The sequence below is a fragment of the Dama dama genome, chromosome 6 (assembly GCF_033118175.1).
Source record: "Dama dama isolate Ldn47 chromosome 6, ASM3311817v1, whole genome shotgun sequence".
Taxonomy (NCBI): domain Eukaryota; kingdom Metazoa; phylum Chordata; class Mammalia; order Artiodactyla; family Cervidae; genus Dama; species Dama dama.
In genome coordinates, this window is record NC_083686.1 from 47,122,933 (window position 1) to 47,144,395 (window position 21,463).

Sequence of the window (21,463 nt, forward strand, 5' to 3'; positions counted from 1 at the left end):
AGCTATCACTTAAACTAAGTTGACGACTGTCAGCTGGTCATGTTATCCTGATGATAGGAAGTTCAGCTCAGTCGCTCAGTCATGTCCAGCTCTGCAACCCAATGGACTACAGCACATCAGGCTTCCATGTCCATCACCAACTCCCAGAGCTTGTTCAAACTTATGTCCATCAAGTTGGTGATGCCATCCAACCATATCATCCTCTGTCATCCCCTTCTCTTCCTGCCTTCAATCCTTCCCAGCATCAGTCTTTTCCAATGAGTCAGTTTTTCACATCAGGTGGCCGAAGTATTGGAGCTTAAGCTTCAGCATAAGTCCTTCCAATGAACATTCAGGACTGATTTCCTTTAGGATTGACTGGTTGGATCCCCTTGCAGTCCAAGGGACTCTCAAGAGTCTTCTCTAACACCACAGTTCAAAAGCATCAATTCTTTGGTGCTCAGCCTTCTTTATGGTCCAACTCTCCCATCCATACATAGCTACTGGAAAAGCCATAGCTTTGATGACCAGATGCCAGTAGGCAAACAAGGAGCTACTTTACTGTTGGGGGAGCCCACCCACCAGAAGCTAAATTTGTGTATTCATAGTGGAGGCAGCAAAGTGGACAGTAGTGGGTGAATTCACAATGGTGGAAGGGGCAGAGTGGGATTCAGATCTTGGTCCTTCCACATCCAGAGGGCTAATTGCAGCAACCACAGCCTGACAAAGACAAGGTAACCAGCCAGGGCTCTGACACCACAGGGATGTAGGTCCAGGTCATCCATCCCATCAGGAAAGTAGCCAAGGCCTGAAATGATAGCTCGGAGTGAGAGGAATCTCAAATGAATAGAAGGGCGTGCGTGCATGCGCGCGCGCGCGTGTGTGTGTGTGTGTGTGTGTGTGTGTGTGTGTGTGTGTGTGTGTGTGGTGAGTTTCAGGAATGACCTCAGATCCAGCTGCCACACAGAAACTGCAGCTTGTTGTGTGAGTGCTTCTAATTTTAGTCTTTTACTCTTTCTTAGAGACTGTGGCTGGCCACCACTGCAAAACATAACAGAGTGGATTCACGGATCTGAGTAGGCAAATGGTGAACTGGATCAGATATGATGGCCATTCCACCATTCAACCAGTAGACAGTTTGAGATAGGTTGTCAGCTGCCTTCTTAACTGCCTGCCTCTCTTTTCTTATCTGCTTGACAGTTCTCTGCAGCCTCTTGAGGGAACTTGTGCAGTCTGCCTGCAGGGAAACCACAAATGCTGGGGATATTACACACCCAGTGGTAACTCTCAACTCATGAAGGACAGAAGTCAATGGATAAATATCGCAGCTTCCTCACCTCTGATGGCAGTCTGTTCTGTGACATATTTCACATGGTTTCTCCAGGGGCTCCCCAGGGAGCTGAACTCAGTCACCCACAATGCTAAGTCCTCATCACTGCTCTGTGTATCAGCTATGTATCCTTCCTCACTTCTCTGCTTCCTTACTCTGCCCCTTGGAATCACCTTCCCAAATAACCTACCAACTTTGCTTCTGGGTCTGCTTTTGGGAAAACTCCAATTAAGACAGTGTTTTAAAAGTTAAAAACAAAAACGCCAACAGGGAATGATCAGAGACAGAGAAAATACCCAGCAAATGAGGAGGCAGTGCAGAGATCATAGGCACATCCTCACCCCATTTCATATCAAGGACTGAAAAGAGAGACAGCAAGAGAACAGAGGGGCCCAGGACTCCAAGAGGACATGCACTATGTTGGCAGTGGCTTAGGAGCACCATACTCATCCACTCAATTTAAAAGAGAACTGATGGGAAGAATTCCAGGAAATCTTATGAAAGGGAAGTACCTGAATAGGGCCTCAGAGGACATGGGAAGTCTGCTTTTGTTCATTTCCTCATTTACTCAAATATTTATTGATGAGCTGCTGCTTGCTGGGCATCATTTGGGGTTTTGAGGATACAGCTAGGAATAAACTAGCAAGACCCTACCCTCATAGAACTCTGATTCTAGCAGGGGAAGACAGACAATGAATGCAATTAAATGTACACTATGCCAGTAGATGGTAAGTGCTATGATGAAAAATAAAGGTGGGTAAAAAAGAATGGTGGAGGGAGGTGGGAGCGGGGATCGGGATGGGGAATACGTGTAAGAAAAAAAAAATAATAATAAAAAAAAATTTAAAAAAAAAAGAATGGTGGGATTTGTTTAGCTTTTTTTCTGTTTTGTTCTAAGGTTTGGGATTGTGGTGTCCCAAGGACGAAAGAACAGAAAAAACCAAGGAGGGTCTTGGAATGCAGGAATGGGAAAAACAGACCCTTATCGTCCTTCCCTCCCACATATTGTAACTGTCAACGGATTTCAGGTCCTCCTGAGCAGTATTACCTGTCTCCCCTCCTACCCCGCTTGCCTTACTCTTCCCCACCCAATATATCTGTCTCATCCAATCAGCAAATGTCCTGCAAAACCCCTGTCCCACTCCTTGCACCCTGGATATAAAAATAGACTAAGGACCCGTATTCAGTGTAGGTTCTCCCTAGAGCTGGCCTTTTGTTCTAATAGTGTCTCCCACTCTAATAAACTTTATTTCCCTCTCATTCTTTCTCATGTCTGGAAATTCTCTTCTAACCCGCACACAGACCACGACAGGGGTCCCTTGGGGATTCTCTGGCCTAGAGACCCGAGTGAATAAGGAAGCAAATGGTGCAGCTCTCTATGGGAGGAAGAAGAAAAAGGATTGGTGAGGACAAGGCACTGTTTTAGCTAAAACCCTCCAGTTAGGCATGGAGCAAGCCATCTCCCCAATCACTGAATTTCTTTTCTATCACTGATGTAATAAAGTACCACAAATAAGTGGTTTAGACAATACAATCTGCTATTTGCCTCTCTAGAGGTCAGATGTCTGACAGGACTTTCGCTGAGCTAAAATTGAGGTGTGCTCAGAGCTCTGTTCTTTTTGGAGGCTCCAGGGAAGTATCCAAAAATTGCTTCCCTGGTGGCTCATGTGGTAAGGAGTCTGTCTGCAATGCAGGAAACCCAGGGGGTTCAAACCTTCGGTCAGGAAGATCCCCTGGAGAAGGGAACGACAACCCTCTCCATGGGTCACATGGGTCCATGGGGGTCACAAGGGATGGATACGACTGAGTGACTAACACTTTCATCTTCAAGCCAAGGAATACCTACAACCACCAGAAACTGAAGGAGACCAGGAAGCATTCTCCCCTAGAACCTTCAGAGGGATGGGCGCTGCCAACACCTTGATTTGGGCTTCTGACCTTCAGAACTATGAAAGAAGAGATATTTGTTTTAAGCTACCTAGTTTGTATATTAGGAAATGAATAGACAAGTCTATTCAGTGTTACTGGATTCTCTCACTTTCTGAAATTAGATAGAAATCCAGAACTTTAAAAAAAAATTTTGTTTATTTAGTTGGGCTATGTCTTATTTACCAGAGAAGGCAATGGCACCCCACTCTAGTACTCTTGCCTGGAAAATCCCATGGACGGAGGAGCCTGGTGGGCTGCAGTCCATGGGGTCGCTAAGAGTTGGTCATGACTGAGCGACTTCACTTTCACTTTTCACATTCAGGCATTGGAGAGTGAAATGGCAACCCACTCCAGAGTTCTTGCCTGGAGAGTCCCAGGGACAGAGGAGCCTAGTGGGCTGCTGTCTATGGGGTCGCACAGAGTCAGACAGGACTGAAGCGACTTAGCAGCGGCAGCAGTCTTATTTACAGCATATGGGATCTAGTTCCCGGGCCAGGATTGAAACGAGGTCACCACCACCACCCCTCTCCCCACACTGGGAGTGTGTAATATTAGTCACTGGACCACCAGGGAAATCCCGCCAGAATTTTTTACGTGTGAAATCTTCTTATTTTTAATGTCGACAATGTTTTCCATGTTAAAACACTGAAACATCAAGCAAAACAGGAAGACTGGGACCAGGTTGCCATCTTTCTGCTAAATAATCACAAAGCTTTCCCATTGCTTAACCACTCACTTGTCAACTTTGTCCTCAGTGTGTATCCAGAAATGAGATTTTTTTTTTTTTCTTTATGGGCCTTGTTCTGGAAATAGGCTAAATCGATTTCAAATTTTTAAGATGGAAAATAAAAATCATCTTGTTCTTTAGGTCCATCAATATTCAACAGCAGAAATGAGAAATATTTCAAATCCCTTGTTTGATACACTTAGGGATACAAAAAACACATCAATTAGTTTTTTTGAACTTGACATATGTCTTTCAACCCAAATCTCTGTCAAAGATAGATGCTAAATTTGGACTATTCAGACATCCATCCTCATCAAGAGTTTGACCAGGAAACTTTGGCAGATACCCATGGCCCTGTCAAAAGAAATCAGCTATAAGCCCATCTCAACAACCTCCTCTTGGCATTCCCAGAGAGTTTTGAATAATTGCTGTTAGATTCATTCTGTAAATAATTTTAATTTGCTGTCTCCCCGTCAGTATGTTTAGGTTGCTAAATCATTTTGCCTGAATTCCAGGGTAATTTTTAAGAGGAAATAGCAACTAACCTTCCCCATATTTGGGATCATCCTGGCCAGCAGGAGACCTGGGCTCCAGTCCCAGTTTGCCACTAAACAGCTGCATGACCTTGGCCAACTCTCTCCACCTCTTTAGTCCTCAATTTCCTGTAGTTGATCTCTGAATTTCCTTTCAGCTTTAAAAATTATTTGGACAGGGTAATTTAATTATGCAATACGATCTCAAATCTAGTTCATCTTTATTCAGACTTACCCCAGGGTGGGCAAGGCAGGACGCACGCTTGCGTTCATTCACCGACCATTGGCAGGCCTTCTACATGTGTCAGACCCTCTGCCAAGCACTGGAGGCACAAATCTGAATATAACACAGAGCCTGCCCTGTGGATCCTGCAGTCTGGTGGGAGCCTGGGGTGCAGCTACAAAGAAATCAACAAATACGATACAGAGCTATGTTAGAGGGCTGCATGGAGCTGGGGGAAGCATAGGAAAGACCGTGCAGCTCACATAGGAAGAGTCAGGAGAGGGTTACTGAGGAGGTGGGGCGTGCAGAATGAGCAGGAGTTAGAGAGGCAAAGAAGAGAAACAGCAGCCCATGCAAAAACATAGAGGAATAAAATCATCCCCCCAAAATGCATGGGACTCAGAGAATGGCCAATAATTTTTGGTTGAATGAATAAAATGGGATGACAACAACACCTGAACTACATTTTCATTCATTCTTTCAAGGAACAGGGTTCTCTAGATGTTGCTAAATAGATGTGAGCTAACAGTCTTACTACTAAATGAAATCTGGGTCGTGGCCACTGTCACAATGGCTTATAATGGAGAATGTTCATTTTCCACAAACTTGTTTATATGAAATTTTAACATTCTTGGGTGCTGAATAGACTCCCTACTGTATCCTACCTCTTAAACTTTTGTGGATTCATGACTCCTCCACCCAAATGCTGAAAATACTCATAGTACACAAACAGGAAGTGAAGGATAAGATAAAGTGTTTCAGCTTACCAAGAAATAACTATTTCTATGTGAAGGCTATGTTCTCTCTCATTTGATAAGAATGAGAATCATAGCCATGTACTCTGACTCCTTTTTCCTGAACATTCAACCACATAAAACACAAGATCCACAGATGATGACCTCCCATAATCTAAATTGCTTTTACAAGTTGTTCCTAAAGCTGATACTTTCAAAGGAAACAGGTAAAGAAAGAAAACTATAAAAATAGCCAGCAGGCACTAGCTCTTCCTAAACTAAACAGCTAAAGAATTGATCTATGTACAAGAGCTCTCTGAAATTTCCAATTATCTGAACTTTGATTTAGAACAAATGTCTTTTCAGGAAATTCAGCTGTAAGGTGTTAGCATCTTGGGAGAAAGAGGACTGAAAAATGTACACCATCTATTTTCCTTAAAGAATGAAACTCACAGCAAGTTAATGTGTGCCCATATTTCCAGTATGTTTATTGCAATTGCTACTATGTCCCTTCAAATATTTGACATTAAGAAAAACTTCTGGAGAACTCTACAGGACTTAAACACTTTTAAATGTAGGAAGGCATACTCAAAGGAAGTGCTCACCAACTGCGGAAGGCACAAAAGAATGGAAACAACCACCAACTAAGCACACTTAACAAAGAGCCAAAGTGAAAGACATCTTAAGGGATTCCGGAGCCCCTTTCCCACTCCTTGCACCGGCTCCAGCTTCTTTCTGCTTTATCATTGCTGCAGGTGGGAATCTATTGGGTTGGCCAAAAAGTTCATTTAGGTTTTCCATTACATCTTATGAAAAGACCCGAATGAATTTTTGGCCAACCCAATTTTATACCAGCCTTCTACTGTATTTCAAGGGACTGTTGAATCCTCTTTCTACTAAAATTATTTGATCTCACTCACTTAGCTCCTTTAGAGAGACCCAAAAAAAAAAAAGATGGGGGCATTAAAAAAACATGAAACAGTGCTCGCTTCGGCAGCACATATACTAAAAAAACATGAAACAACACGAAGTTCAAGCATGTTTTATTGCTCATGTGGTCAGTGATTTAAGCTATCTCATATACAAACTGTGGATACTTCTCAAAATGACGATGTTTTGCAAAATGAAATACTTTTCTCTTAAACATTCCCTTATCTACACCCGACTTAGTTGGATATGCCTTGATTCACATTAATTTTACTTTTATCTGTTTCTCCTGAAAAGTCATGGTTTTATAATAATTGGTAAAATATGGGAAGTTGAGAAAGTACTCTCATTCTTTGGGTTTTATCAGGTGGATCAGGCTGAAGTTAATTGTCTTTGTCTTCTAGGAAAACATGCAAAAATATTTCCTGCTCTTGCCCTTATCTTTAGTTTGAGGGAGCTCTTTATTTTTTTCCAAGGCCAGTGCTGTATTCTGGATCTGGAGTTCTTAAAACCTTCAGAAAGAGGCAATCAAGATGAAGGACTGAACTTGTCCTCAGCAGATGCCTGGTGTCTCCCTCTCCTCCAGCCAGGAAGCCATTGGATTGTATAAAGTCCTACTGGGGAGGGCTGTCTGCTTTATTCAGCCCACCAATTCAAATGCTAATCTCTTCCAGAAACACCCTCAGAGATACACCCAGAAATAAGGTTTAACCAGTCACTCGCCACCCCTTCAGCAATACATGAACCATGAACTTCCAGATGTTCAAGCTGGTTTTAGAAAAGGCAGACGAACCAGAGATCAAATTGTCAACATCTGCTGGATCATCAAAAAAGCAAGAGAGTTTCAGAAAAACATCTATTTCTGTTTTATTGACTATGCCAAAGCCTTTGACTGTGTGGATCACAATGAACTGTGGAAAATTCTGAAAGAGATGGGAATACCAGACCATCTGACCTGCCTCTTGAGAAACCTATATGCAGGTCAGGAAGCAACAGTTAGAACTGGACATGGAACAACAGACTGGTTCCAAATAGGAAAAGGAGTACATCAAGGCTGTATATTGCCACCCTGGTGATTTAACTTATATGCAGAGTACATCATGAGAAACGCTGAGCTGGAAGAAGCACAAGCTGGAATCAAGATTGCCAGGAGAAATATCAATAACCTCAGTTATGCAGATGACACCACCCTTATGGCAGAAAGTGAAGAGGAACTAAAGATCCTCTTGATGAAAGTGAAAGAGGAGAGTGAAAAAGTTGGCTTAAAGCTCAACATTCAGAAAACTAAGATCATGGCATCCAGTCCCATCACTTCATGGCAAATAGATGGGGAAACAGTGTCAGACTTTATTTTTTTGGGCTCCAAAATCACAGCAGATGGTAATTGCAACCATGAAATTAAAAGATGCTTACTCCTTGGAAGGAAAGCTATGGCCAACCTAGGCAGCATATTAAAAAGCAGAGATATTACTTTGCCAACAAAGGTCTGTCTAGTCAAGGCTATGGTTTTTCCAGTGGTCATGTATGGATGTGAGAGTTGGACTCTAAAGAAAGCTGAGCGCCGAAGAATTGATGCTTTTGAACTGTGGTGTTGGAGAACTCTTGAGAGTCCCTTGGACTGCAAGGAGATCCAACCAGTCTATCCTAAAGGAGATTAGTCCTGGGTGTTCATTGGAAGGACTGATGTTGAAGCTGAAACTCCAATACTTTGGCCACCGGACGTGAAGAGCTGACTCATTTGAGAAGACCCTGATGCTGGGAAAGATTGAGGGCAGGAGGAGAAGGGGACGACAGAGGATGAGATGGTTGGATGGCCATCACTGACTCAATGTACATGAGTTTGGGTGGACTGGGAGTTGGTGATGGACAGGGAGGCCTGGCTTGCTGCAGCTCATGGGGTCGCAAAGAGTCGGACACAACTGAGCGACTGAACTGAACTAAACTGCCACCCCTTGGTGCAATCAAGTTGACACATATCATTAACAATCAGAGAAACCTAGGATTCCAGAGGTTGAGACAGGATGGTTGGGGGCAGAGCCTTGTGAGGGAAGCTAAGCTGTTCGCAGGGCATTGCTGATAAGTTTCTGCACCCCCAGACGAGTCAGGAGGCAGCTAAGGGAACAGAAGAGAGTGGTTGCAATGAAGCCCAAGTTGCAAAAAGAGGTACCAGAGCTAGGGAAACGGGAGTTCAATCTTCTAATCTAAGGAGTCTGATTAATTTCAAGATGCTCTATAGAGAGCCCAGCCCACTCAGAGGGACTCTGGCTTTCCTCTCCCTACCTTCTAATCTGAAGCCACCAAGCCAACTAGAAGAAATAACTGAAAACTTTGAGCAGAGGCTAAATATCAGCAGAGGAGGAAACAATGGGATTTCTAAAAAAGACAAAGACACTGTAGTTGAGGAAAGGAAAATGTGGAAAGAGAGAAATCCCAGAAGAGGTGCTGTCTGCCTATTAAAGAGAAAAAAAAAAAACCTAGGGTCTGACAGAACACAGGGGAGGCTGACAGGCCAGCAAAACCAGGCTCAGTCCCCATCCTGCTGTGAACATGATGCTAACTCTCAATTCAAGGGTAAAGAATGAACTGAACATTCTCAAGATTGCAAGTGTGGGCTTGAGCAATACAAGAAGACTGCTGTGTTATGAATGACGTCGCCAGTCTCTTGTGACAAAGGGCATCATTGTTGCTCTTCAGCTGCCCAGTCGCGTCTGACTCTTTGCGACCCCATAGACTGCTGCACGCCAGGCCTCCCCATCCCTCACCATCTCCCAAAGTTTGCCCAAGTTCACGTCCATTGCATCGGTGATGCCATCCAGCCATCTCATTCTCTGATGCCCTCTTCTCCTTCTGCCCTCAGTCTTTCCCAGAACCAGTCTTTGGATTCCAGTCTTTGGATTCCATTGGAACTTTTCCAGTGAGTCAGCTGTTTGAATCAGAAGACCAAAATACCGGAGTTTCTGCTTCAGCATCAGTCCATCCAATGAGTATTCAGGGTTGATTTCCCTGAGGATTGACTGGTCTGATCTCCTTGCTGTGCAAGGGACTTTCAAGAGTCTTCTCCAACACTGCAGTTCAAAGGCATCAATTCTTCGATGTTCAGAAGGGGCATGGTACAGAGATGTACATGATACAGAGATGGTACAGAGATAACCATTTCAGAGGTTATCACTGGAGAAGAACAACTTCCCATACTCATCTACCCTTTCATTAAAAAAAAAAAAAAACACTTTTTTTATTTTATTGTGAACATATCACCTTGTGTTTATGTCTTATCTTCAACAAATAGTGACTGGACAGAGACAGAGGTGGACACGTGGATGCTTCTGAATTTCCCCTTTCCTTCTTCTCTGGCTAGAGGCAAGGAGAGAAGATGAGAATGAATCTGGGGTCTAGAGGAGGCTGGGAGCAGAGGGTGCCTCTCAAGCTGTGTGTCAGGAGAGACCTGAGCCAGAAAGGTGGTGGTCTGCTTTCCTTCAACACACTCATGGTGGCTCTACAGTGCATCCAAGAACTGCCATTCCTGTATGTTTCTGGGTAGGGTGGGCCATAAGAGACACGTGTTGGGGTGAGATTTGGAGAGCAGAAGGGAAGAGGCAGCCATATTGGTTCCTGTGCTAGCAAGATGGGCCTCTGCCCTTGTTTATCATTCTGTCTGGCAACCCACCTCCTTGCTAGGAGGCCTCCAGCTCTGGGACTGTCTCCCTCTCCCCTGGGTCCTGCTTCAGCTTTCCCTCTCCTGGTCCAGGTGTGTGTTATCTACTTGCAGGCTGTTAGTTTTCTGCTGCAAGATGCCACATCATCTGGATTGGAAGCAACAAAGACTGACGTGGGTTCTGATCAGTCTTCACGGGTTCCAGCTTGTCCTCTCTCTCTCTTGCTTGACATCCATCTCCCCTTCCCAGCTACCTGTGAACTTGTGTGTGTTACTCAGTCATGTCCAAGTCTTTGCGACCCCATGGACTATAGACCACAAGGCTCCTCTGTCCATGGAATTCTCCAGGCAAGAATGGCAGTGGGTTACCATTCCCTTCTCCAGGGGATCTTCCCGACCCAGGGATCGAACTCGTGTCTCCTGAAACTCCTGCATTGCCGGTGGAATTTTTACCATCTGAGCCACCAAGCTAATGATTAGACACAAAAGTACATCTTACATGTCAGTAAGATAGATGCATAAGCTTCTCTGATTGAACCCTGACTGAGTCAGTACTCAGAGGAGAGTTCCAGGTCTTCCCCCAGGACATGCTGCTCAGTGGTTTCAAGGTCACATGAATTCCTCACCAGATTGTCACCAGCAAACCATTATCTGTGCTTTCTGTCAGGAGAAATGAAAACACTAGAGCCCAGCCACTTCTAAGCATTTTCTCAAATATCTCAAAGTTGACAACTTATATTAAATATTCTGTCCCCTTCCAGGTGGAAAAAGTTAGTTATTTCCAAGCTATCTGGCTTTTTGTTGTTGTTTTTAATCTCTCCGTGTAAGGAAAAGTCCCTTGTTAGCTGTGGAATTTTGAGCAAGTAATTTATTCAACTCTTTGGATTCCATTTCTTCAGCTGTAAAATGGAACTATAATAGGATTGTAGTGTTAATAAAAATGATGACAGTGGAGAGATTTTTACAGTATCCTGTGCAGAATCATTATTCCACTAGAAACGAAAGGAGAGAAAGCAGTTTTGCCTGAAGAAAAGAGAAACACTTCTAGAAGAGATCTTGGAATCAAAAGATCAGGCACAGATACAAAGAAAGGCTCAGGAACTTTTCCAGATTCACTCTTGAGTCTTGGCTAACTAAACTTTGAAAAGACTTTTATTTTAAAAAGGAAAGATCAAATGAAGACTTAAGCTTGTTGAGTAATTGTGCTTAAGAGACAAGGGCATCTGCTTCTAGAGGCCACAAGAAAAATGCGAAAACTTCAGAATATTGAAAGGGAAAATAGAATTTTATCCTTTTAAAATTAATTTTGAAATTAATTGTATGGATACTTTTAAATGGCAACAATTGCTTATCATACAAAGTTTAAGATGTACAAAAATTACATAGTGAAAAGCAATCCTCCTGCCCCCATTTTCCTTTCTTTTATTACCCATTTCTTATATATCTATTCAAAGATAGTCTATGCACACATAAATACACATGCATATCCATCAATAGAATATAGGTCAAGTGTGTATATATATATATACATATATATATACATATACATATAAGTTTCCTTGGTGGTTCAGATGGTAAAGAATCTGTCTATGATATAGGAGAACTAGGTTCAATCCCTGGGTCAGGAAGATCCCCTGGAGAAAGGAATGGCAATAGCTCCAGTATTCTTTTTTTTTTTTTAATTTTTTAATTGAAGGATAATTGCTTCACAGAATTTTGTGGTTTTCTGTCACACTTCAACAAGAGTCAGCCATCAGTACACCCATGTCTCCTCCCTCCTAAACCTCCCTCCCATCTCGCCCCCCATCCCACCCTTCAGATTGACACAGTGCCCTGTTTAAGTCCCCTGAGTCACACATCAAACCCCCATTGGCTGTCTATTTTACACATGGTGTTGTAAATTTCCACGATACTCTCTACGCACATCTCCCCTTCTCCCTCCTCTCCTCCCCCCATGTCCACAGTTCTGTTCTCTATGTCTGTTTCTCCATTGCTGCCCTGAAAATACTTTCATCAGTACCATCTTTTTAGATTCCATATATATATATGTTAGTATATGATATTTATATTTCTCATTTTGACTTACTTCATTCTGTATAATAAGCTCTAGGTTTGTCCACATTATTAAAACTGATTCAAATGAGGTCACAAAGAGTTAGACACAGCTGAGCAGCTAGCACTTCGCTTCATGTATATACATGTATATATGCTTATATGATTATATAATATTTATTTCATGTATTTTATTTTCATGTAGCTTATTCTACATATTTTTCTCTACTTTGCAATTTATCCTTCACAACATACTTTGGAACTTCATTTCAGTACAAATATCACTTGGGTTTCCCTGGTGGCTCAGACGGTAAAGAATCTGACTACAATGCATGAGACTTGGGCTTGATCCCTGGGTTGGGAAGATCCCCTGGAGAAGGGAATGGCTAACCACTCCAGTTTTCTGGCCTGGAGAATTCCATGGAGAGAGGAGCCTGGAGGGCTACAGTCCATGCGGTTGCAAAGAGTTGGACACGTCTAAGCAACTTTCACTTTCGCTTTTTTAATGGCTCCATGATAGTCAGTTGTATAGATGTGCAAAAAGTATAATAACTTTTAACCTGTACAATTACATGGTTGCCATTCTTTCATTACTAAAAATATGTTGCAATGAACAGGTTGCAAGCATTACTTCACATATGTGTGATTACATCTTAGGTTAAATTCCCAGGAAAGGAAATTGAGTCAAAGGATTAGTATGCTATTTATAGACATTGCTAATCTGATTTTGTCAGAGATTAAATCAGTTTTTACTCCCACCATCCAGTTTTCTGTTTCCCTACACTAACAGCATTGTGCTATCAAAGCTTTTGTCTCTATCTGGTAAAAGATATAGCTCATTTTAGTTTTAGATGGCATTTCTCTTATCATGAGTAAAGATTGGATTTTTTTTTAATTTTATTTTAAGAATTTTCTTTTCTGTGAATTATCTGTTAACATGCTTGCCCAATTTTCTACTGGGGTTAGTCTTTCTTGCAGTGACTTATAGTAAAATTCCATACTAAAGAAATAATATATGAGTGGTAAATATAGTTTATCTTTGGTTTTCTGACTTGATGGTGGCTTTCCCAGGCAGAATTTTTTCAAACAAGATGTATTTTTAAACACTATTTTACTCCTGAAAAGTGCTGATCTACTAAAACTTCCTGAGAGCTCAAATTTTTTCATGAAAACCTAGCTTAAAACTCCCAAATAATATTAATTTAATAAAATGTTGCTTGGATTTGACCTAAGATTGAAATCACTGGTGAGCAAATTTCTCCAAAAACATGTATAGCCTCAGAAAAGCTTGAAGGATTTCATAAATGAGTATTGGAAAAATATTAAGAAATATCTAGCTTGGGACAAAAGCCAACTTATTGACCATTAGTTTAATTAGATCTTTCTGTTTCAAATATCAATATTGTTAAAGGTATATGTGCTAAATACTGGGAATTCCCAGGTGGCTCAGTGGTAAAGAATCCTCCTGCCAATGCAAGAGATGCAAGAGGCGCGGGCTTGATTCCTGGGTGGGGAAGATCCCCTGGAGTAGGAAATGGCAAGCCACTCCAATATTCTTGTCTGGTAAATCCCATGGACTGAGGACCCTGGTGGGCAGAGGACTCAGAGGTCCATGGGGTTGCAAAGACCTGGAAGAGTCAGACACGACTGAACGTGCAGACATGCACGATACTAAATATTGAATCAGAAAGGGCCAATTTACTAAATTTATTAAAATTCTTACTAGCTTAAAAAAAATAACTATAGAAGAGCCACGGGCTGCAGGGCACGTTAGTAATTCACAGGGAAAAAAGCCCCAAACCTAAAAGTGCCTGTCCACAAACATTTCACGAAGCTACATTCTCCTCGAGATACTCTTCTTGCAGGCTGAACAGTTTCTGCTGGCCTTGTGTCTGACTTCAGCGTCCCTGAAGAGACCTCAGCATCTCTGACTTCACAAAGGCGTCTCAGTGAGCTTGTCCCCTGAGACGGGAGGAAAATGGAGTACTTCTGTTCCCCAGTTGTAAAAGTCAAGTGCTGTCCAGGAGCCAAACTGAGAGGATACAGGAAGAAAGATACAGAAAATAGGGCCAAAACAGGAAGGGCAAGAGGATTCCTCAGACTTGAATGAACCACAGATAAACCCAGCAGGTATTCAGAGAAGAAAAACAACATCTCCCCTCTCTGACAGAGTCTCTCTGCCTCACTGGGAAGGCAGCCATACATTTAGCGAGTGTGCTCTCATCCTAGCCTCTGCTTGGAGAACAGTCAGACCCTCAGCGAGGGAGCCCCATGACCGTGACCTCCGAGGCCCTGAAGGATTGTTTCTGTTTGTGCCCGGTGTTATCACAGGTGCTGTTGGCTCCCCGGCTCAAGGACCCTCCCTTCAGGATGACTCCCCATTGGGGTCCCTTTCCTACTTCTCTCAATTCCAGTTCCTGAGATGGCCTTTTGATTTGTGGCCTTCCGTTTCAGTAGCTGAAGGAGATACTGTCAGGAGGTGCAAGGAAATGCTTTGTGAAAAGAAACTGCTTTTTACTCCTCTCAACCAGCACGAAGACAGAAAATGCAGTGTTATTTTTATGGCTTCAGTCTGGGTCAAATATGTCTTAAACATGAGCCAGAGGGAAGCGATGGAGTAGGTTCTTCTAGGGCCAAGGACAGAGAAAGCTGTCTAAGATCCATATACATAGTTGTCTCACACCATCAGTTCTCACTTTCAATATCTGAACCAGACTCTCTGCCCCTTTCCCTCTCTGCCCACCCATTCAGCTGGAAAGCACTGTGGATTTCACAGAACGGCGAGCATCTGAGAAACATTGGGACTTAAGGAAGTGGTAAATTATGCAGATGCTGTTGATAAACTGGATCTCTAAAGCCAGCTGTCTGTAGCTAAGCCAAACCTTGACTTAAACAAATGGCGATGGCTGTTAAAGCCAGCAGGGACCCCAGAGAGCTTCAAGTACAGACACTCTTCTCTTCTCACAGATGAGGCATCCAGGGTAGAGATGCTTAAGTGCCTTCTCCAGGGTCATTCAGGTACAAGTGGCAGAGCCAGGATGCTGAGCCAGATCTTTTGACTGGAGGTTCTGTGCTATTGCCGTGATCCACATATGGAATGACTGCAAATCCAACAGCATTTGCAACCATAAGCAACTGGCTGTCCATAAGTTGGGATTTTGTGAAAGGATTGCTGCACCCTTCTTTGAGCTAGTCTAGGCTTGGAAGGAAAGTTATGACCAACCTAGATAGCATATTAAAAAGCAGAGACATTACTTTGCCAACAAAGGTCCATCTGGTCAAGGTTATGGTTTTTCCAGTGGTCATGTATGGATGTGAGAGTTGGACTGTGAAAAAAGCTGAGCACCGAAAAATTGATGCTTTTGAACTATGGTGTTGGAGAAGACTCTGAGAGTCCCTTGGACTGCAAGGAGATCCAACCAGTTCATCCTAAAGGAGATCAGTCCTGGGTGTTTATTGGAGGGACTGATGCTGAAGCTGAAACTCCAGTACTTTGGCCACCTCGTGCGAAGAGTTGACTCATTGGAAAAGACCCTGATGCTGGGAAAGATTGAGGGCAGGAGGAGAAGGGGACGACAGAGGATGAGATGGCTGGATGGCATCACCAACTCGATGGACATTGGTTTGAGTAAACTCTGGGAGTTTGTGATGGACAGGGAGGCCTGGCGTGCTGCGATTCATGGGGTTGCAAAGAGTCGGACACAACTGAGCGACTGAACTGAACTGAATTAAACTGAAGCAGGGGAAATGTCACACACACACACACACACACACACACACCTTATGGACTGTGCTTTTTCAGTCCTCAAGTTAGAAAGCAAACCTTTAGACCCTTAAGCTTCTAACAAATTGTGCACAACCCTCCCTAGCCAGTAATTGGGATGCTTTCTGTAATATCAAACCATATGATATCAACCATCCATTTTGTCTAAAACAGTGAAAACTTTTGACCAATCTGAAGAACCTTTACATATAATGCCATTATAGTTGCTCAGAGGTATTCTCAGGTTTTGAGAATTTCAGATGGTTTAATAAATACTTTTCGCTGGTGATCTTTTGACTTTAGCAACTCCCAGATGAGGCTTGTCCAAAAAGAAAAAAAAAAAAAAAGATTTAGGGAAGGGAAAGGAAAAATTGTGGATGTTCTCCTAAAAGACTGGATTTTAAGGTTTTATTTGGCTCACTTTGTGTTTGGCCTGGGAAGCAAGGATTTCCCTCAATTCTGCTCTAGAATTAAATGTCTTACCATTTTGCCAGATATCTCATCTTTTCTTAAAGATGTCATTAGAATGATAAGTTTGTTGGAGTAAGAAATAGGACTGTCTGGGAAAGGTCAAAGGGCACAAGAATCCCATTTCTTGGACAGCAGTCTAGTCAGGGATGGCCATTTACTCTCCATACATCGGTAGCTGGCGATCGGCGCTGGCTGTGAGCTGAGACTCCCACTTACAAGGAACTAGACATTCATCACTTTCCCAGCTCCCGAGCAAAAAGCAGGGCTCTGCTGCCACCGAATAAGGGGTGTTCCAGTAACACCCACAGATGCTGTAGGCAAAAAAAAAAAAATGAGATCTTACCAGCCCACTATGGTCTTCCCTGCTAGTGACCCGTTCTCAGATAGGAAAGTTACCTACCGAGAGGGACATAGGCTGTCATCCATTTCAGGGAAGCATTTCCTTTCTCCCTTTGTACTCAAAACACCATTTGGATGGAAATGTTGGTGGATCTGTGATTGAGGGAGCAGGAGAGGGGACTAGGTCAGTGGTCTGTGCTAACCCTGACTCTAACTCTCAGCCAGCACTGATTGTCATAGGGGCTGAACAGACCTTGAGGCTCAGCGTCTCCAGACCTCTTTGAGAAGGCTCCTGTCTCAGTGTCTGACGGTAGTTTACTGGTTATGTGCTGAAGAACTAGAGAGCCAGGTGTCCTGTCTCCCAGATCCTGGACACGTCAGAGTGTGCATCCTGACTCTACCCTTACCTTTACATTTTCACCTCTCTTCTCTCCTCCATACAATCTTGTTAGAGAATCAGTCTATAACTGGGAAGGAAGGAGGGGTAGGTAGAGTCTAATGACCATCATGACCTATCTGTTCTCTAAGTCTTAAAACCCTTTATTTCAATTTTAAAAATATACAAACCTACCATTTAAATTATATTATATGATATATATACTTCCCAGGTGGTGCTAGTGGTAAACGCCTGCCTGCCAATGCAGGAGACATAAGAGACAAGGGTTCGATCCTAAAACTGGGAACATTCCCTGGAGAAGGAAATGGCAATCCACTCCAGTATTCCTGCCTGGAGAATCCCATGGACAGAGGTGGAGAGAGGAGCCTGGCGGGCTATAGTTTTTAGGGTTGCAAAGAGTTGGACATGACCAAAGTGACTTAGCACATAACACACACATAAAATATTATTCTATATTAAATATATATGAATATTCAAACATACAAATATAAAAATACATAAATATACAATGTTTTTATGTGTAGGACCAAGGTCTTTTCTTTCAGTGTGAGATTATTATGTTTGGTGATCCATAAAATATTTCTGACATCATACATACCCAGAATGCTTTGCTTACTGCTTCCAACTTCAATTTTTCAAAGATGAACAGAAATTTAAAGACATTTCCACTATCAGCTGAAGAATAAAAATTTTGAATTTCTATTACTTTTTCCCAGCCCTGTCGAACACATGTAGCTATAGTTTATCTTTAGTCTGGGTCAATGATTATTTTGTGAGGTCTACATCAGTGGTCATAGAATAAATAGCCGAAAGGTGCAAACTACCTAAATTTTCCTTCCACCGGTGAATGGATAAGCAAAATATGGTAAGGCCACAGTCCATAGGGTAGCAAAGAGTTGGACACGACTGAGCAACTTTCACTTCACTTCATGGCCACATGAAGAAATGTTATTCAACCATATAAGGAATGAAATGGGCTTCCTTGGTGCTTAGTGGTAAAGAATCCACCTGCCAATGCAGGAGATGCAAGAGATGTGAGTTTGATCCCTGGCCTGGGAGAATCCCACATGCCACAGAGCAACTGAGTCCATAGGCCACAACTATTGAGCCTGTGTTCTTAGAGCCTGGGAACCAAAACTACTGAGCCCCCATGCCATAGCTCTGAAGCCCATGCACCCTAAAGCCTGCACTTCACAAGAAAAACCACTGCAATGAGAAGCCTGAGCATCGCAACTAGAGAGGAGACCTGCTGGTCGCAACCAGAGAAAAGCCCATGCAACAACAAAGACCTAGCACAGTCAAAAACAAGTATTTAAAAAAAACAAAAAAGGAATGAGGGCTTCCCCAGTGGCTTAGGGTTAAAGAATTTGCGTACAATGCAGAAACTTTAGGAGACACGGGTCCAATCCCTGGTTCGGGAAGATCCCCTGGAGGAGGGCATGGGCAAACCACTCCAGTATTCTTGCCTGGAGAATCCCATGAACAGAGGAGCCTGGCAGGCTACAGTTCATGGGGTTGCAAAGAGTCAGACATGACTAAGCGACTTAGCACACACTCAATGCTGGGTAGATCTCTAGACATCTCTGATAAGAAAGGAATGAAATACTGATACATGATACAACATGGATGATCCTCAAAAATATGATACTAAAAAAAAAGAAGCTAGACACAAAAGGTCACCTATTGTATGATTCTGTTTGTGTTGTACGTTTAAAGTAGGAAAAGCTATAGAGGCCGAAAGCAGACTGATGGTTGTCAGGGTCTTGGAGGAAGAGTGGTGGGGGAGGACTGTTTAAGGGGTTCAGGGTTTCCTTTCAGCGTGATAGACATTTGGGAACTCGACAGAGGTGGTGGTTGCACAACACTGAACATACTAAATGGTTAATTTTAGGTTATATAAGTTTTAACTCAATAAAGAAAAAAATGGCAAAAGAAGAATAGATCCCAAGAACTTGCAACCACACCACACATGCACACACATGTACATCCACTTGGTACACATATGTGCATACATGAATGATGCACATGACCTAGAGCTTCCTTAGTGGTGGGTCCTCCTGCCTTCCCAGAGCTTAATGCATAATTACTCTCTTCTGTACCAGAAGCCTACTGATCTCAGGTCTTTAGCACCATTGTAACCATCTTTTAATTGTCAATTTCTCTCTACCCAGATGACATCCCATTCTCTTCTCCTCAAAATCTGCCTAGAACTGTCTGGATCCACCCCTGCTTGGCCATTTGGGACACTCTCCTGAGATGTCTCCAAGAGGTCTTGGTGGACCATTCCTCACTCCATGGAAGTGACCAGGGATGTAAGTTACATACCCCTCCTCCACTGGCCCTTCACTGAAGGGCACTGTTTCCTTATCAGAGGACATCTAGAGATGAACACACTGCTGCTTCTTTCAAAATGTAGAGGTTGTAGGCTACACCCTGCTGCAGCTGGTGCACACGCTAGCTTCACTGCCATGCCTGGAATATGTATCTCAGGATGCCACAGGCTCAGCGACCTCGGACTGAGGTTTCCAGATGCTCCACAAGAAGAGGAAGAGAAAGAGCTCCGACGGGACAGCTGAGCTCTGAACGGGAGGTTCTCCCATCCTTATCTCTGGAGCCCTACATAAAGCAGACCTAGCCCTGGGAGCCCATCGGGAGATGCAGTAAGCCTGAACGAGGAGGATTGAGGCTAACAGAAAGCAAATGTCTATTTTGGCAATGACCACAGCTGACTTCAGTGTATTTTCCTCTCCATTGTTAATGAAAAAAAAAAGCTACAAGACAGCTCTGTGGAACACGCTTAGTACAAACATGCTTTGTTTGTCTTTGATCGCTTGTGCTTCCTATGATAGGCAACATATGGCAGCAAACTTCGCATGTGACTGCCGTAAATTATCAGTCTGAAGATCTTTTCCATAACAGTTTATCTGCTAGGGAAGAAAATGGCAAAGGACTAAAACAAAAAGAATGACTCCAACAAAGCCACAAAATTATGTTTGAATGCACATAAGGAGTTTGGTTCCATTTGTAACTCTAGTATCCCCCAATTCCTAGGTTTCTGGTGGTGGTGGTGGTGTTTTTCAGTCACTAAGTTGCCTTTGTTGTTAAGGTGGACACACTAAGTTGTAGCTGACTCTTTTCAACCCCATGGACTATAGCACACCAGGCTCCTCTGTCCTCCACCATCTCCTGGAGTTTGCTCAAATTCATGTCCATTGAGTCAGTTTCTGGTGGTACCCCTTAACATCCAAATGAAGTGGCTGGAACCCCCATTTCATGTGCTGTGTGGAAGACTCCAACCCCTGCCAGGGATTGCTGGGGGCGTGGGGGAAGACTCTCTTTATCTTGACCCGTCCAGGTTGGCCCTTCTTTCTGGTCGTCCAGTTCAGCTCTGCAGACGGGACCCTCTGTTGCCGGGCTGTTTCTTGCCATGATGACCACCACCCGATCCACTTTATCCCCAAATTTTCACAAACCCAGGGTTGTAGTGCATTCCCTGTTTTGACTAAAAGGTGGGAAAACCTAAGCGGGGATTGCTAACCCAGTAGGATAAAAGACAACAAATAAAACATCCCCAGAGGGATGGGATGGGGAGGGAGGCGGGAAGGGGGGATTGGGATGGGGAACACATGTAAATCCATGTCTGATTCATGTCAATGTACGGCAAAAACCACTACAATATTGTAAAGTAATTAGCCTCCAACAAATAAAAATAAATGAAAAAAAAAAAAATCCCTTGGTTGTTTCCTGGGATAGGCCATGCTCTGTCCCCTAGACTGTAGCTTGTCACCCATGTCATGCCTTCCTCTACAATCCTGAGACCTTTTTCCTTTCAGCTGCAGTTCCCAGGTTCAACCCTCCTAAATAGCTCACTTTCTGACACAGAGTCATTACTCACCAACCACTTTGCACACAGACAGGCAGGGAAACACATCCCTAAACCCTTCTCTGAGTCTCACTTTGCATCTCCAAACACCCCTCGTTAGCATGCTGTGCTAAACACAGGATCTCTTTCCAAACCACTTTTTGGTAGCAGAAAACCCTCAAAGAAGCATCCAAATTCCAGGATGTTCATTACCAAATGGAAATATTTGGTATAACCCATATCATAAGTTATACATGGCCAGCTTGTTGAACTATTGGCCAGTCAAAACTGGAATCCTATGTGAGGGAAGCAGGTAAAATGGAGACTAAGTAGGCAACTGGCAGTGTCCCCTAGATTTCTACCTCTGATCCTTGTAAATGGGGTAGGAGTGTGTGAAAAATAACAGATTCGTTCTCCTTAGCTGGAGCAAGCCTGGGGATATTGTGGAAGCAATATAATACTATTGGAATCAAAAGAGATTTTATTTCACAATAGCAATGGCTTATACATAAAGATTAAGGAATCTCTAAATAGATCAAACAAGC